This window comes from Vulpes lagopus, chromosome 13, assembly GCF_018345385.1.
Source record: "Vulpes lagopus strain Blue_001 chromosome 13, ASM1834538v1, whole genome shotgun sequence".
Classification (NCBI taxonomy): domain Eukaryota; kingdom Metazoa; phylum Chordata; class Mammalia; order Carnivora; family Canidae; genus Vulpes; species Vulpes lagopus.
In genome coordinates this window covers 29,736,080-29,755,771 of record NC_054836.1, presented here as the reverse complement: position 1 = coordinate 29,755,771, position 19,692 = coordinate 29,736,080, and the positions used below count along the sequence as shown (strand labels likewise).

Here is a 19,692-nt window from a genome sequence, read left to right as displayed (position 1 = left end):
ATTAAATTAAGGGTTACATAATTTAAGCAATCAGCCTGCCAACATGCCCAGGATATGAAATATGTAACCTTATTTAAAAATGAAACATAAATGCAAACATTCCCCCAGAATCAATGAAAAGACTAAAGCAAGTGCTTTTATAATTTAGTAATGATAGTAAATTGAAGAAAACTCTTGGGAAAACAATTTGGCACTACCATACAAAGCATATGAGTATAAAAATGAGGGATGATATACACATATATATATACATGTATATATTTATAAATATATGAATACATAAACATACTTATAAATATAATAAATGTATTTATTATATGTATGTAAATATATCTGGAAAGATAAATAACAACTTAATATGTGGTTGCTTATGGGAAGGTGAACTGTGTGACTGGGAGAAAGAAATATGGGGAAGATTTTCTTAATGTGAAGTTAATATTCTTTACTATTTAAAATTTCTGCACCACCTGAATATATTTCTTCCTTTAAACATTGTGTAAATTTAATGGAAAATACTTGTCTACAGATATTTTGATCCTATGTGTATTTTGTTAAATATAACTTTTTATTTAATTGAGAAAATAGTTAAGGTGCTGGGAAAAGCATTGGCTTTGAAGTCACACAAATCAAAAATGTCATTCCCAGCTCTACCAATTGGTTGTGTGGTCTTTAGGAAGTTATCAAAAATAACCACAGTTTGGCTCACTTAGCTTCGTTCTCTTAGCAAAATAAGGAGAATAAAAATCCCACAGGGGTTGTTTTGATATTCAGAGGACTAAAGGAGATAGAGTCAGTAGAACCTAATATAATACCTCGTTTTTGAGTAGTGTGCATTATTCATAATAATTATATCCATGTATATTATAAACACACATACATACATAAACCACACATACAAACCTAAAATAGTGGTTTTAAAACTACAACATTAAAAGCAATGAAAATACCAACCTGAAAATATTTGCTTTTTAGTGGCCAAATAATTTGAGTTGATTCCAAAAGAACTTTTAGAATTTAAAAAAATGGCTTTAAATTTATACCTCAGAAAAATTCTAAAATCAGATTTATGGATTTTAGTTTAAGTCATCAAAATAGAAGCACATCACCCCTAAATAGTAACCCAACTTACATCTGCTGACGATGTACACAAGAGCTGGGTAGAATTTGGACATGAAAGATTTGGCAGGAAGGTGCAGAGCACTTCAATGAGGGAAGAGTGTAATGAAAAGTCCAGAAGCAGAGGAGACCATGGGCTGCTTAAGTGATAGGAGCCTAGTAACAACAGCCCGAAGTGTGGCTCCTGATAGGAGGTAAATAAATGCCCACAGAAGATAGAACCAGCTAGCCTAATGCTTTAAATAGCAGGCAGAAATGTTTATTCAACACTTACTGCAACACCTGCTCCAGTAAAAACAGAGCAAAAGCCCTGTCTTTGTGGAGATTAGATTTTAATCAGTGTATTAATTTTTGATTGCTGTGTAACAAATTACCACAAATTTAGTGGCTTAAAACAACACCCATTTATTATCTAACAGTTCCCATGGGTCAGGAGGTCAGGCACAGTTTTGCTCAAAACTGTTCAGACTCTCAAGAGGCTGCATTTAAAGTAAGTATTGGCCAGATTGTGTTCTCATCTGGAGGCTCAACGACGGAAAAATTCACTTCCGAGCTCATTCACGTTGTTGACAGAACTCATTTCCTTGCAGCTGTATGACTTAGGGCCCCAGCTTTTTGCTGGCTTTTGAGTAGAGGCTGCTCCCAGGTCCTGGAGGCTGCCTGCAGGTCCATGCCACATGGACATCCTCAACATGGCTGCATACTTCATCAAGCAAACAAGGAGAAGCTTGCTTCTTCTGAACCTCCTCCTTCTTCTGACCCTCTTCTGAACAGCTTTCAGCTGATTAAGCTAGGCTCCCTCAGGATAATCTGTTGTATCAAATAAAAAACAACTGATTCAGGACCTTAATTACATCTGCAAAATCCCTTCATCTATGCCATATTCTTTTGGCTAGAAGCGAGTCATAGGCCTCACACACTCTCCAGGGGAGGGGATTGTACAGGTTAACAGGTTATAAATGGCAAGGGTGGGGATCATGGGGCCACCCTAGTTGCTGTCTGCCAATTTGGGAGGATACACTCAATTACTCAGACAAATATTTATATACATACACATATATATTTATATTCATATGTAGGGTTAGTAGGTAATGATAAGTACCATGTTAAAAAGTAAATGAGGGGTAGAGGAGGCAAAATTCTTTTAGAACATGGTACTCAAGGAAGGCTGGAGGAATTTCAGTTAAGACTTGATGTGAGTGCAAAAACCAAATGCATTCCTGGGGAAGAGCAGGTGAAGGCAACATCAAGTGCAAAGGTGCTAAGGCAGGGTGTGCCTATCATGTACAGGAACACTACATGTTTGGAATTGTGTAAGCAAGAGGGAGTGTGATAGAAAATAGAGCGATAATGGGGATCAGAACACATAGGCCCTTTTGGTCATTGTAATTATCCATCGTACTCCAGATAAAATGACACCCTGAGGAGTTGGAGCACAGGTGCTATATGAACTGACTTACATTTTAAGATCACTTCGATGGCTGAGTTGAGGACAATGAAAGGAGGGTAGGAAGAGGATGTGAGGACACCAGTTAGGATGTTATTGTAAACATGAAGGTGAGAGAAGTTAATGTCCTAGAGAAGGGAGGTAGTCAGAATCCAGAAGCAATTTTAAAGTAGACAAAGAAAGCTTTGCTCACAAATCAGATGAGAAAATGGAAAACAAAACAAAACAAAAACAAGAGTCAAGAATGACTGCAATGGTTTTGGTCTGAGAAAATAAAAGAATAGAGTTACCATGAACTAAGATGGGAAGAATCTAGGAGGAAAAGTTGGAAGTGGTAGTGCATCTCCAAGTTCAATTTTATTTGATAGAATTGTGCTTATTGATTTCAGTTATCTTCTTGTCGATAAAGTTATTAATCTATTTTGCACAAACATTTCAATGCAGAGAAGATAGATGGGAAGAAAATATACCTACATTTTATTAATGTTTGTGTTTATGTGTTGTGACTTGAGGTTTTTCTTTGTGATTACTACATTTTTTAGTGAACATATATTACCTGTAATCCAATATTGTGAAGTCTTTTTTTTTTTCAGCCAGGTTTCCCTGTTCAGAGTTTTTAAATAGGGGTTAATATGAAATATGCAAAAGATATGTCTGGACAACCAGAGAGAAGTCAGAGCTTCAGTTAAAGGCACTTGAATGCTGTTGGCAATAGCAGGGAACAGCACAACATGGATGGGTGGGGCTTCTACCAGCTGTGCTATCAGAGGCCCAGGGCTGCCATTTATTAGAGGAGTCACTGAAAAGTAACTGAAATGATGTCATGAAACCATGATTTTTTGTTAAATTAAGACTATTTTTTAGAGCAATTTAAGTTTTCCAGCAAAACTGACAGAAAGGTAGAGATTTCCCATCTACTCCTTGCCCCCACAAATGTACTCACCAGAGTGGTGCATTTGTTACATTTGTTACAACTGATGAACTGAGGTTGACGCATCATAGTCATCCAAAATCCATAATTTACCTTATGGTTCTCTATTGTTGAAAATGTTTAGTTTGAACATAGATAGATGATAGATAGATAGATGGATAGATAGATAGAGAGATAGATAAAGTATCCATTATTATAGTATCACGCAGAGTAGTTCCACTGCCCTAAAGCTCCTCTGCGCTCTGCCTTATTCATCCCTCCCTGTGCTCCTCAATCCCTGACAACCACTGACCTTTTTGCTGTGTCCATTTTTCCGCCTTTAGTCATTTAGTTGGGATCAGATAGTATGAAACAATTTCAGATTGTCTTCCTTCACTTAGTAATATGCATTTAAAGTTTCTTTGTGTCTTTTCATGGATTCATAGCTCTTTTGTTTCTTATGCTGAACATTTTTCCATTGTTTCGATGTACCATAGTTTATTCATTCACCTACTAAAGGACATTTTGGTTCCTTCCTAGTTTTAGCAATTATGAATAACAGTGCTATAAATATCCCTGTGTGGGTTTTTGTGCAGACTTAAGTTTTCAGTTCCTTTCGGTAAATACAAAGGAGCACAGCTGCTGGATCATATGGTAAGAGAATGTTTAGTTTTGTAAGAAATCTCCAAATTGTCTTCCAAAATGGCTGTACCGCTTAGCATTCCTGGAGGAGAGTTTCTTTTGCTTCATGTCCTCACTAGCACTTGGTGTTAACAGTGTTCCAGATTTGGGCCATTCTGATAGGTATGAAGGGATATCTCATTGTTTTATTTGCGTTTACCTGTTGACATATGACGTGGAGCATCTTTTCATATGATTATTTGCCCGTTGTGTATGTGTTTTGGTGAGTTATCTGTTAAGATCTATAGCCCATATTTAAAGTTTGGTTGTTTTCTTATGCTGAGTTTTAAGAGTTCTTTGTATATTTTGGATAACTTGTCTTCTCATTCTTTTGACATTATCTTTTGCATAGCAGAAGTTTTTAATTTTAAAAATTCAGCTTATAAATTATTTCTTTGATGGATTGTGTCTTTGGTGTTGTATCCGAAAAAGCACTGCTGTTCTCAAGATCATCTGTTTTTTCCTATGTTATCATCTGGGAATTTTCTAGTTTTGTGTTTTTAAATTTAAATCTCTTATTTTTTAGTAAGTTTTTGTGAAGAGTGTAATGTCTGTGTCTAGATTCATTTGTGCATGTATGTCCATTTTTTTCAGCACCATTTTTTTGAAAGGACTATCTTTGCTCCACTGTATTGTCCTTGTTCCCTTCTTAAAGATCAGTTGACTATATTTATATAGATTGAATTCCTCCCTCTCTATTCTGTTCCATTGATATAATTGCATATTCTTTCAAGAATACCACACTGCCTTGATCATTGTTGCTTTCCAGTAGTCTTGATGTCAGGTAATGTCAATCCAACACTGTCCTTCTTTACATTGTGATGGATGTTCTGGGTCTTTTGCCTTTTCACGTAAACTAGAATCAGTTTGTTAATATCACAAATTAACTGGCTGGGATTTTGATGGTGATTATGTTGAATCTAGTCGGAATAACTGACATCTTGACAATATTGAATCTTCCTATACATGAATGAAGAATATCTCTCCATTTATTTAGGTTTTTTTAAAAAAATATTTATTTATTTATTTGAGAGAGAGCCCAGGAAGGGAGGGGCTGAGAGAGACAGAGAGAATATCAAGCAGATTCCCCATTGAGTGTGAAGCCCCACGTGGGGCTCGATCTCACAACCCTGAGATCATGACCTGAGCCAAAATCAAGAGTTGGACGCTTAACTGACTGAAACACCCAGGCACCCCATCTATTTATTTAGTTTTTTATTTCATTCTTGGTGTTTTCTAAGTTTCCTCATACAGAACTTGTATATATGGTATTTTGTTAGATTTATTACCTGAATATTTTTTTTTTAGTTTTAATGTAAAAGGCATTGCACTTTTAAATTTTGAACTCCTCTGATTCATTCCTGGTATGTAGAGACTGATTGAATTTTTATATTAGCCCTGTATCCTGCAACCTTGTTCTAATCACTTATTAGTCTCAGGAGTTTTTTTGCTGATTCTTTCAGATTTTCTATGTAGATAATCATATCATCTGCTTAGCTTAGCAAGAAAGGGACAGAACTAGGAGTTTAGTTGTTGACTTTTTTAATAAATTTATTTTTTATTGGTGTTCAATTTGCCAACATATAGAATAACACCCAGTGCTCATCCCATCAGTACCTCCCTCAGTGCCTGTCACCTTGTTGACTTTTTATTTATAGATTTATCACTAAAAGAAGAAAGCTTCAGTTAAACTACATCTATATATAAGCTTTTTGGCTTTATTATCATTTATTTAAATTTTTACCAAGAAATATCATAGGTAATTTTAGTTTACGAATGCTGCAGGTAGTATTCTAAGTGGTTTGTAAATATCCTTTCCTCAAATACTCATAACAATTTTATAATGTGGATGCTACTGTATGTCACATTTAACAGATGAGGAAATTGAGACATTAAGAAGACATCCAATTTGCCCAAGAACACAATTCTGTGTGTAGGAGAGACAGGATTCAAACCCAGACAGTCTGGAATCTGTGCCTTTAACATGCTATACTGTGAATCATGCCTTGAATTGTTTAGCTACTGTTATGTGTCAATGTCGGCTTTTTCTGGTCTGGATTCATTTAGTTACAAGTGATAGAAAACTCAATAAACACTGGTTAAGAAAAAAGTGAAATAACTGATTTACATTTGATGTTGGCATTCTTTACGGCCTACTCCGGGCTCCTGCTTTCTTCTGTCCACCCTTACCATTTCTATTTCTTTCTTTTTTTTTTTTATTTTTAAAGCTTTTATTTATTTATTCATGAGAGATACAGAGAGAGAGAGAGAAAGAGAGAGAGAGAGGAGAGAGAGAGAGGCAGAGAAACAGGAGAGGGAGAAGCAGGCTCCATGCAGGGAGCCCAATGTGGGACTCAATTCCGGGTCTCCAGGATCAGGCCCTGGGCCAAAGGTGGCGCTAAACCTCTGAACCACTGGGCTGCACCCCATTTATATTTCTTTAAACACCATGGATGTGATGACTCCCAAAATTTTATTTCCAGACCAGACCTTTAACCTTAGCTGCAAACTCACACATTCTGCTACCTATTTAAGATCTTCTCTTGAATGACATAGGCACATCATGCAATTGTATATACAAATGTGAGCTCTTAATGTTTTCTCCTACATATCCTGTTCCATCTCAGTAGATTTACATCGCAATAAATAGACACCACAGACACTTTTACTTACTTCATAAATCTAGGAATCATTCTTGTTTTGCCTTCTTTTGTTACCTTTTCAGCAACTTCTGTGGCTTCTACTCCAAGATACTTAGACTTCATTCCCATTGTCACCATCCATGTTATATGTGTAACATGATTAAATTTAAATTCCTAAATAGATTTAGATGGCACTTAGAATAAAATACAAACCCTTTACCATAATCTATAAGGCCCTCAGTGAAACATTCATAGACATACTCAGTTGCCACTACAGGCTCATTTCTCAGCCTTGGAAGTTAAGATAATAAAAAGCTTAATTTTTTAATTATTTATATGGGTAAATAAAATTATGGCTCCAATATACGGCAGCTGCTTTATTTCTAATAGAGTCAGGAGAAATATCATGTAACTTTTTTCATTGGTATAGTTAGGAATTTATTGGAAAAAAAATCTACTTCTACAGAAAGAAAAGAAACACCTAATGATGTATCTGCAGATCACTTTGATTCATCTCAACATTTTTCTTTAATTATCTAATCTTTTAAAATTTAAATATATTAATTTTAAATAGAAAATTTTTCACTACAGTAATAGAAAATTATAAAATTTAAATAACCCATAAATAGAAATACTCAATTTACAAGGTCATAACAATAGATCATTTTTTGAAATAAAAATACCAGTAAAATAATAAACCTAATTCACAAAAGTCATATCTGAAAATTAAATCCTTATACAAATGGGATTAAATGTGATTATTCAGCAACATAGGGTTAGTTTATGTTAAAGCTAAACGTATTTAGCTTTAATTGTCAAAATCACTTCTAGTATTCTAGTATTCACATTTCCACGTAACTCCTGTTTCATTTTAAATGTATAATCCCCAAACATTCAGTTGACTGAGGTCAAATCAAACATGTGAAATTGAGATAAGTAAAAAAAAAAAAGTATTATTTGTACCTGAAACTAATGTTACACTGTATATTAACTAACTGGAATTTAAATAAAAGCTTGAAACTAAAAATAATAAAATAAAATAAAATAAAAATAAGTCACATGATCAAAAAATTAATATAATTAAACAACCTGAAAACACACAGAGAGGTACTTTTTTGTCTCACAGGTCCTGATTGTGGGACATCAACCTTAAGGACACACTCAATAGATACATATCCTGAGTCCTCCAAGAGCTAGATAGAGCATACATTCCTTTCAGGGCACCAGAAGTCCCTGCCAAGTCATGAGGAGTAGTGCTTTAGATCTTAGAGACTTTGTAAAGGGGCTCAGTTTGGAGTGCAGAAAATCCCACCTGTGTCCAAAGACGATATCCTTGGAAGGATCCCTAGCAACCTGTTCTAGAGTTCTGACTGAAATCATATCAAATACCACAATTAGTATGCAACTTAACCTTTAAGAAACATCCTGCTTGTTTTCCAACTCTGGAATCTAATTTGTCATGCCTTCTTATTAGTTACTTTTTCGACATTATTATCTTGCCTGGGCAGATCTTTTGAAAAAAACATTAACCAAGGTTTAACAGTTTGCCACTTCAGGCATTTTCTGTGCAGAAGAGGAAGCCAACACTCAGCAGCAGCAACAATGATAAGACTGTTCAATATTTATTTATTTATTTATTTATTTATTTATTTATTTATTTAGTAAATATTAAAGGAGTACTGGCAGCACCTGCTACATAGCTGTTACCAAAATGGAGGACAGCAAGCTGCTGGAATTAAGCTTACATAGAATGCTGAATTAAGTATTTATTGATTTCAAATAACAAGGTAGGTGTAATCAGATGTTTCATGTTACCTAAATATTTGGTCAAAATACCTGAATCAGAAAGTGAAGGAAGGTTTAAGAGTTCTTAGCAGTTTCATGGTTCCTGGATTCTTCATTCTTTCTATTTTGGTTAAAATTCAGCTTTCCTTGGTGTTAATCTGTTTCTGCACAACAAACCAACCCAAAACCAATGGCTTATGGTGGTTCCACTGTTTCTTTCTCCAAGGCTCACTTATTGAGCTCTCTTCAGTTTAGGGGTCAGGTGGGCTGGGCAATCACATGGGTCACATGAAGGGACTCAGTTTTGACTGGTAGAGGGAATACCTTTATTTTCCCTCCACATGACCTCTCACTCCCCAGTGGGCCTTCTTGAAGCCAAGGCTCTGGAACTCAAAAAAAGTCACTTCTGCTGCATTCCATTGGTCACAGCACATGACCAATCTAGCCAAGGCTCCAGGGTAGGGAAATAGACTCTCTCTTTTTAAAAGTTTTTATTTATTTATTTATTTATTTATTTATTTATTTATTTATTTATTAGAGAGTGAGAGAGCACAAGCAGTGAGAGTGGCAGAGGGAGAGGGAGAAGTAGGCTCCTGCTGAGCAAGGAACCCAATGCAGGACTCGCTCTCAGGACCCTGGCATCATGACCTGAGCCAAAGGCAAACACTTAACCAACTGAGACACCCAAGTGCCCCAAGACTCTGTGTCTTGATTGAAGAGCAGTCAGGTCAATTGTAAAGGAGAATATCTGATATTATGGCCATTATGCAACCTACCACATTTGGGTTTTACATGATTTAAATTTGTGATAATTAGTATATTACAGAATGTAAACATATTTCTCTGAATCCGTCTCAGACAATTGATTTCAGTTTCACATTTGCTCATATTATGAATGCAAAGAGACCATACCTAACTCTTGTCATGAAATATGTGGTAATATACCATAAATAGACCTAGGGATTCAAGGGGAAAATATAACACACACACATACACACACACATACACACATGCACGCACACTGAAATATGAATATTCATGGTATTTTTTAATAATCTATTTTAAGTATTTTTAATAATCTATTTTTTAATAATCTATTTTAAAATTATTCAAACTTTAAATATTTTTATCAACTGCACAAGTTTGTGTTTGTGGATAGTAGTTATATCAATTTTAAACAATACCTATCTTCATGTCAACTCAATTATTTTTCTAGTATCTAGTATTAATATTAAACTATATATAATATTTTAAGAGATAATACAATAAAAACAACTCAATTAAAACTATAATATTACAATACCAATGAAGTATTATTAACACATGTGATCTCCTACCTTTATGATCCTTCTGTATTTCACACTCCCATAGAAACAACTCTTATTTTGTACTTAGTGCTTATCACTTCCATGTGTTTTCTAAACAAATTCTATTTTTTTCATATATTCTTAAATTTTTATATATTCTTAAATTAATCACGAAATCATGTTTGATTTATTTTTTACAATGTTTGAGTGCAATAAAATGGTATACTAAATATAGTTTCCAGATATTCCCTCTAATTTACTGAATGTTTTTAAAATGTATCCTTTTTCTTGCATGTAGTTGTAATTCATTCACTTTTATTGCTATATTTTATTGTACAGCTATATTAAAATATCCATTCTCTAATGTTTGTTACTAGCTTTTATTTTTACAGTGCTGCAGTGAAAATTCATGCACACATCTTCTAGTGAACATAGCATCTCTGTAGTTTCTCTAGGTTAGAGAGTGGGAGTGGAATGGCTTGGATTATAGGAAATGTGCATGATTACATTAAGAGAATGTCAGGTTGTTTTCCAATGTGATTATAAAATTAACCACTATCAGAGTATACATTTCCTCACCAAAGACAGAATTATCTTAACTTTTGTTCATCTGGGGATTATCTCATTGTACTTCTAATTACCATTTTCCTGTTTACTGCTGAAGTGGATCATTATTTTATCTTTATTGGCCATTTACATTTCTTTTCCTGTGATAGACTTTTTCATGTCATTTACCCATTTTTCTATTTGGTTGTTATTTCCTTCTGCTTTTTAGAAATTCTATATATGAAGATACCAATTATTTTCTATTTATATTTGTTAAAAGCATATTCTCCCAGTTTATAGTTTGTCTTATGCTCCAGGATTGAACTCAAATGGATTACATTTCTGCCAAATAATGCTGAATAATAGTATACTACCTCCACATATGAAGGTGGTACTACTAAGCCATTCATTATCAGTAATTCAGGTAAACATAAACTTTTTTTCTATATAGTGCTAGTTATATCTATATAATTCCTCCTATAACCACCAGTATGTCTGCATAACTCTTCAACGGGCTATGAATTGAGGGTATAATTATGAAAAAATATAAAGTTAACATATAATTTGAAGATTAATTCCACAATCATGGCTTCTTTAAAAGGTTTATGAACTATTTGAATTTTAAATACATAGATCAGGATTTCCCCCACCCTTTTGCAAGGAAAAGCACTCAAATTGAAAGTTTATCCAAAATCTACTCTACGGCATAGCAAAACTTCTAGAATTTATTGAAATTCATCTATATACATGATGCTTTACTACTGAGAATATATTTTTATATAACATAAGAGATTTTTATTTTTACCAAAAAAATGCAGAGTTCATGCAACAGTATAAAAGACACAAACACTGAGGTTTGTTTTTGTTTTTTTTAAGCAAATTCCCTTTGAGATTTTGTCATGTGTTCATATAAAAAAGCTATGTCACTTTTTCCTTCACCATTAACTCAATTGAAGTGTCAGTGTCACTTTAAAAATATTTTTGTTCTTTCACTCTCCCTTATCATCCTTGTATCTTTAGTATCTAAAGATATCATTTTTTCAGTTTCTCATCACATACAATTAACAAATGTTCACTCTGTTCCAAGTTCTGTGCAAAGAGCTTTATGTGTGTAATCTCATTCAAGATGGACATATATCTCCTATGTTCATACTATCCACTACCCTATAAGTGTGGACAGAAAATAACTAATGTAGGGGCACTTGCGTGGTGCAGTGTTTAAGTATCCAACTCTTGGTTTCTGCTCAAGTCATGATCTCAGGGTCATGAGATGGAGCCCAGCATGGGCTCAGCATGGAGTCTGCTTAAGATTCTCTCTCCCTCTGCTCCTCCACTCTCTCTCTCTCTCTCTCTCAAATAAATAAATAAATCTCTCTTAAAAAAGAGAAATAACTAATGTATTAGGTGAGAAGCAGACTAACAAGTGAAAATAAACTCAGGTGATTTAGATGTAGCCCTTTTTTAAAAAAAAAAAATATTGTCCACTTCCCATTACTCCTCTAAAAATACTTTTTCTTGTTATGAACATAGTATGTGGTAACCAAAATGAGCAATATTAGAAGATAGTACAGCTTTTTTGTTTTTATGTAGATTATACATATATATAATTAAAGTAGATTTAAATATATATATATAGCCACATTAAATTTCCTGAAATATATGGTCTTGTGTAGGATTTTAAAATATTGAATCTACATACAAGAAAATGCTAATCCATGATAGATTCCTTTGTATCATCCTTTCCCATTAATATTGTTAAAATTAAGAGACATAGATACATATTTTATTTGTCCCCAACCTTCTCTTCTCACTTGCCCTTATTTGAAAAGCCCCACATGGGCATTCACTAAGAGCAGGTGCTTTTGTAAATACTTTAGGTCGAAGGAGATTTTCACCATCAAATGCTTTTTTTTTTTTTGCACTTTATTATTACGTGTATTAAAGAGAACACAAATTTTATACATTTCTCATTGGTTCATACTGAGATTATCAAAACATAGGTGATATGTAAAGGAGAGTTTTACATTAAAATTACTGAGGTTTTTTTTTGGGGAGGGGGAAGCACCTGGGTGGTGATGCGAGTTAAATCTCCTACCATTGGTCTCTGCTCAGGTGGGGAGCTCAGGGTGGATGGATGAAGCCTCATGTCAGGCTCTGCTGAGCCCAGAATTTGCTTGGCATTCTCTTTCCCTCTCCTTTGTGTTCGTTCTGTTTAAAATAAATACATCTTTGAAAAATAAAAATACCAACATTTTAAATACATTTCTTTCAGTTTAGTTTTTTGCTTGTTTTGTTTACTTTGTCTTTTTTTTTTTTCCTGTCGTTTTGCTCCTCTTCTTTGAAAACAGGAAAGCAATTCCCTGCCAAGAGTGGTTTAGCCAGAAGAGCAAACATGTTGAATTTAGTCTAACATTGCAAACTTTGCAATATTGAGTGAGGTCTAAGATGGATACAATCTCTATTAGTTACATTGTATAAAATGGAAATTTAGGGGGACGCCCGGGTGGCTCAAAGGTTTAGAGCCTGCCTTCGGCCCAGGGCCTGACCCTGGAAACCCAGGATCAAGTCCCGCATGGGGCTCCCTGCATGGAGCCTGCTTCTCCCTCTGCCTCTCTCTCTCTCTGTGTCTCTCATGAATTAGAAAACAAAACAAAACAAAACAAAAATAGAAATTTAGTAATGTTAGAAATCTAGTTCTCGGCACGGCCGATTCCTGACCACTGAACAGTTTCCACCCTGTAGGGACTCCTCTCCCTGCCTTTCTCACGCATGTCCTTTACTCTGACTCGCTGGTGGCTGTAATCCGCCAGGGCCAGCATGGTGAGTTAGGAGCAGCAGTTTAAGGTAAACATCATTTACTCCTAAGAAATTGTTTCCACATCACCTCGGTTCTCTGCCTGGCATTAACAACAACAACAAAAAAAAAAAAAAAAAAAAAAAAAGAGAGAGAGAGAAAGAAACTCTGCCCCCCCTATAATCACCTGTCCTGCATTTGACATAATAAAGAGCCTCGCGTCTTGCCCGCCCCAGTCTGTGTGCCGCGCGTTGTGCTGTGATTTATGGCCTGAGCATCCGACACTCTCCATGCACTAACAAGAGGGCCCGCTGCGTTTGAAATATATCCCCCAAATGAAAGCAAACACAGCTCTGTGATGTAAAGCCTTGTCAGCACGCGAGGAATTAAACACGTGCAATTTATAATTTTTAGCCTTTCTTTTTGCATCGCCTTGAGGAACGGCTAAAATGGGTTAAGATCCATGGGTGGACAGCATTTCACATACTAGAGGAGAGCTCCAAGGAGAATCCTGACCTTGAGAAAAAGCGCAGGGAGATTTGGCAGAGCGTCAACGTGGTTTCCACTAGTACATGACAGGGACTCATTATGGGCTTGCTGTTGCCTGTAAGCTGGTTTCACTACCATCAACTACGAGGCCAGAATGCCTGGTTCCAGATGCTCTTGCCAATTGACCGTAAAATTGCTATGCATTTCTGGCCAAGTCCGAGATTTTAAAAGCTCCCCTCCTCCTCCCCTCAACACCCTAACCCCCAATTCCCTCTAAAAAGCTGCTCATTATTCTTCCTTTGCCCCCTGATCTCAGCAAAAGAAATACTTCTGGAATCAATTAGAAATGTCTGCCCTTGATGAGGTTTGCACGTGAGTTTGGAGTTGTGAGGCTTTGATAGTGTCAGCCAACAGCTGCAGTTTCAGGTGGTAAAATCTAAGAAGGAATTTTCCAGGGTTTATTTACCATCATAAAAATTTTAAAAATAGGCAAGACATGTCGGGAGACGTCTTATATGCCTTTGAAAGTGAGGTTAAATTTGGATTATATGTTTATTTTATCCACAATGAGCAAACTGGAGATCTCTGATTGGGGGAATCTTACCATTGCCCTAATAGATTGTGTCAAATGGTTGTAAATACTAGAAACAGGGGGTCTCCTGTCCGAAGGTTAATGATAAAAGAACATCTTTTTTTTTTTTTCTGTACCTATTAATTGGTGGACAAGTAGATAGTCAAGATGAATGGCAATCAGGACCCATTTTCTGAAAGTAATATGAACTATTCCGTGTAATATGCTTGCCTACTCTTTCTCTCTAGCTATATATGCATACAAGATTTTTAATAAATTATGAGTTTTTTTCTTTTTAAATATAGCTATTTGGTAAGCTTTTACTAATGCTTATTTAATAAGGTGCTATACATTTATTTTTATATTTAAATGTCCTATTAAAATACATTATCTATTGTAGCATAGAAATGACATGATCTTCCTGAAGCCACACTGAGAAACATAGTAACAACTCAGATATCCAAATTATCACCTGGCATTTCCAAGCACTGGCTTTTTCTTTCCTTGAATGCATCATATATTTTTTGGGAGTCTGGTTTTGTTTCTCCTGCTGGCTAAAAAGCAGAAACAGTTTCAAGTGTACATTTTTATAGTGAAAATTTTCACTCTGGCTTTCCAGAAATGTTATCAAACACCCCTCCCCCCCAACAGGTCACCATTAAATATAAAATTTTAGTTCCCAGAAATACCTCTTACTTCTGTAATCAATGTACTTCTCCTTAAAGTGTTGCCATTTCTGCTTATATAGTGGTGGAAAGGTATGGAGAGAGAATTTTATGCCTAGTAGTATCTTCATATTTAAAGGTAACAGAGATAAGTTCAAATTTGCATTTTTATGAGAGCTTTTTCTACATGTGTAAATATTTATCGACCAGTCTGGTTTCTAGATTGAGGTTTTTTTGATAAAACTAAGTGAATAATTGTATTATCAAGTATATGTAAAATATAGTACAGTTTATTATATTCATGGAGTAACTCTAAGCTGAAAAATGTCATTACTTAGAATATCTGATATCTCATGCATGCTACAATGTGATAAAGGTTAAAAAGGCATATTTTGCCTACTAGTTTCCTAGATAAAGTTGCATACCAGCAACAATAAGGGCACAAACAAATGAGACTGAACAATTTTTAATTGCCATCGTCAAAAAAAAAGTCTCATTTATCTTTCTCCATGTCCATCATATGCTTTACATGTGTTAGTGAGCCAACCTTCCTTTTATTGAGTGTAACACACAAACAAACAAAAATGATATGTGCAGGGGCTGCCTGGGTGGCTCAGTGGTTGAGTGTCTGCTTTCGGCTCTGGGTATGATCCCTGTATCTGGGATCAAGTCCCACATCAGGCTCCCGCATGGAGCCTGCTTCTCCCTCCACCTGTGTCTCTGTCTCTTTCTGTGTCTTGCATGAATACATAAATAAAAATCTTTAAAAAATAATATGTGCAGTTTTTAACAATATTCTGGAAGATACTTCCCTGTGATCAAATTGTTACAGAAAGGAAAATTGATTAACTTATTCATTCCTTTTATCTGAGCTGAAACATTCTATGTCCAACTTTTCCGCAATATATTCAGATCTAAGAGCAAAATCCAACTGCTTGGTATTTAGCACACTGACAGTTAAAACATTCTCTCCAGGGAAGAAGCAGAAATCTACTCTTTCTGGCTTTCAAATATGAGGTTTCCTTGTAGGTATCAAGTGAGACTACAAACTCACTTGAACCATTTGGATGTGCAATCTCAGAGAGGAGCATTGAGCTGGTAGAGAATTACTGCCTGACACCCTCACTTGCCACTTCTAAGTCTGTTTAAATGCTATCATCTTCTCTACGTGCTTACATAATGGATCCAGGGAAATTGGCTGATACAGATTAAAAGCAAATATGGATTTTTTCCATATAGTTTATGCTGTCTTTTATATTATTTCTACCAAAATTCAATACTCAGAAGTATTTTGATCTATGTATTTTTATCTATAATTTTTAAAAATATTTTACTTATTTACTCATGAGAGACACAGAAAGAGGCAGAGACACAGGCAGAGGGAGAAGCAGGCTCCATTCAAGGAACCCGATGTAGGACTCGATCCCGGGACTCCAAGATCACGCCCTGGGACAAAGGCAGGCGCTAAACCCCTGAGCCACACAAGGATCCCCAGATTTTGATATATGTATAGTGCATGAAGGTAATATCTTTCTTAAATTGTGTTTGTTGGGATGCCTGGGTGGCTCAGCAGTTAAGCATCTGCCTTCGGCTCAGAGTATGATCCTGCAGTCCTGGGATCAAGTCCCACATCGGGTTCCCTGCATGGAGCCTGCTTCTCCTTCTGCCTATGTCTCTTCCTCTCTCTGTGTGTCTCTCATGAATAAATAAATAAAATCTTTAAAAAAAATTGTGTTTGTGACAATGTCTGATAGTGGCTTGGCCTACCTTTGTGCAAGCATTTAAATAATTGTGATGAGTTGGAGAAAAAATTGGGCTCAGATTCCAGACACTTGGCTGTTACAAATTAACAACATGAAGGAGGTCATTTGGTTCTCAGTTTCACCATCTGTAAAGTTAAGGGAATACAATTGATGTCTAAAGTTACTTAAATGTGTAAGATTTAATACTGGTTGTGTCATTTAAAAAAACATTAAATAGTTGCTATTGGTTTATAGTTTATATAATTAATTTACCAAGAAGAAAGGGATTCTGAGAAATCTTTGAGAAATGAAAAGTTGAATGTATGAGATGTTTTATTATTAGGTATATGAGAACATAAATGAAAAAACAGACAATAAACATCTTAATTGTGCTTTGTGAGATGTCAACTATACCTCCGTATAATCACCATCAGGCCCTTTTCAACCTACAAAGTCACTTGAAACAAATGAATAAGAAGTAGATTATTAAGAGTTTGCTTGCTATGAATCTGTCTTCCACCCACACTTCCTTACTGGTAAGTATGGAGGTTAAAGGGGTTTCAGGCCATTGGAATTGGAGTCAGGTCATCGGAGTGGAGCCTGGAACAAATTTGTGTTTGGGAGAGCATTGGGTATTGAAATACTAAAGCCAGTATTATTGATGTAAATGATAGCAAGTCTTGAAGGACGCTAAGAATCCTTGTGCCAAAAACAGATGGCAGCTCTGCATAGGGAGTGTTATCACCATTCAGCAAGATTAAGTTATTGTCAGTGTGCCTAGAGTAAAAGCAACCAGAGGCATATATTTCTTTCAGGTTGTTCCCATTAAGTGTTAATTATCAATCCACTGGGGTATCACAGAAATAAGACTTAATGTGAGACACATAAGTGATTTACAATATGTTGGTAGAAGCTCTTTAATCAAAATGCATTAGGCAGATAATTTAGAGAAACTTTAAGGTTTGCTCTTCCATTTTGTTAGTGATACTATGTGAAAAGAATATTTTTCTGCTTTCTAAATACTCTTCAGATGATTGCTGAAGGCTATGACTAAATTTGCGTGAGATTTCCATTTACTTTAAATTCAACTCTATCTCAACTACAATATGGGCTTATTTCAATCTGCAGTGGTACTTTTAGCTCACACTTATCTCCTTATTCTGCAGGAAAATCTTCAAGTGAAAATCAGGGAGATACTACACTCATATTTAACTTCAGTAATAATGGCTCTAAAATAGTAGATTCACTGTACAAATACATAAGTGTTACAAAGCAGCAATTGGAAGGAAATCTAGCCAAACCTATATTAGAATAACATATGTGAGAATATTTGTTCCCAAATAACCATAGAATATATTCCAGGGCAATTGACTTTATTCAGAAGTTTGAAATTCTTGTTACTTTCTTCATACGACCTTCTGTCATCTGATCCTCAATTCTTTTATTCTGACAATGGTAGTTTTATCTATCATTCAGTGAAATTCACTTGCTTATTCCCAGCCAGGATCATTCTAAGTTGCATGTATTTGACATTAGTAGTATATAAATGTAGATAGGGGGATTATGTCAAAAGATAGAGTATAGATAAATGAGCTTAGGTATGCTTCAGAAATGAAGTTGGGTCATTGGAATATGGGCCTCTGGTGGAAAATTAGACTTTGAAATCCTTTATTATTCTCTTTGTATTACAAGTGAAGGGGGCTTCTATTTACTCCCACTTATGATCAAACGTTAGCATAAAACATTCTATTATTATGTAACGGAATAAATAATATAATGTGGTTAATATTATAGATAGACTATGTACATATATATATATATATATATATATATATATATATATATAATAAAACATTATTATGAAACCATCATGGTAAAGATCATCAGTATCCTGGGATAACGAAAGTCACAAAGAGCAATAGTTAACCTCAGGATGATATTTTTAAGAGCAGGAACTATGAGTGAGTGAACTTTACTTTTTAACAGTTAAGACAGGAGAAGTTAAGGGCACCTGGGTGGCTCAGCAGTTGAATGTCTGCCTTTGGCTCAGGTTATGATCCCAGGGTCCTGGGATGGAGTCCCACACTGGGGTCCTGGCAGGGAGCCTGCTTCTCCCTCTGCCTATGTCTCTGCTTCTCTCTGTGTGTCTCTCATGAATGAATAAATAAAATATTTTTAAAAAAAGACAATAGAAGTTATAAGGGGTGAATTTCACATAAAGATAGGTCTACTTTTCCATCAATATACTCCCACTAGTATCAAGGTGGTGACAATAACAGACTTTGTTTAATTTAGGTGTCTACTGGTCAGCAGATTCTATACTGAGACTCTGGGTTCATAAGCTAAGTCCAACCAAAGGTTGGATTTGACTTATCCTGCGCAGAGCTATTAGTGTTTAATTTAAAATTTGATAGATTACCAACATTTTTAAATCAGGAGGCTTTAAGAACTTGGATTAAAGATCTCTCTTGAAAAATTCAATGATTTAGCCATCCTGGGCCCACATTCCCTTAGGACATCAATGAATTGAAGACGAGGAAGAGTTTGAGTCCATGAAGCATCTTTTAGGCAGGATTTAGATTCCTTCAGTTCATAGACATCCAGAAGGACAGTCAAAAAGAAGTTACAGATAGCATATGAGTCCCTATAACTTTGTGCCATAGTTTTGAGATGAAAATAAATGAAGGGATAAACTGCTGCTATTGGCTTCCATCATTTGAGTATTAACCCACATATGGTTAGTAAAGAGTCAGGGCATGGATCTAGGTCTTTCAGTATTTGTATATATGTGGTTGTATGTTCATTAAATTTGTATACACATACACACGTGCACACACAAAAACAGTAACACTGGAATCTTCTGGGGAGAGTATTTGCCTGTCAGGAGAACAGATGTAGAAAGTAACTTTTCATGGAACTTTTAAGTCTGATTCATGTGAATGTACTACCTAGTTGTTTTTTTTTTTTTTTTTAAGATTTGTTTATTTATTTATTTAT

At 35.2% G+C, this 19,692-nt stretch overlaps 1 protein-coding gene across 2 annotated transcripts in view; it reads left to right on the top strand.

The window, feature by feature from the left end:
• Positions 1-19,692, top strand: part of AGMO (alkylglycerol monooxygenase) — a 334,118-nt gene that overhangs the window by 192,349 nt on the left and 122,077 nt on the right. The gene's annotated exons all lie outside the window — the stretch shown is intronic.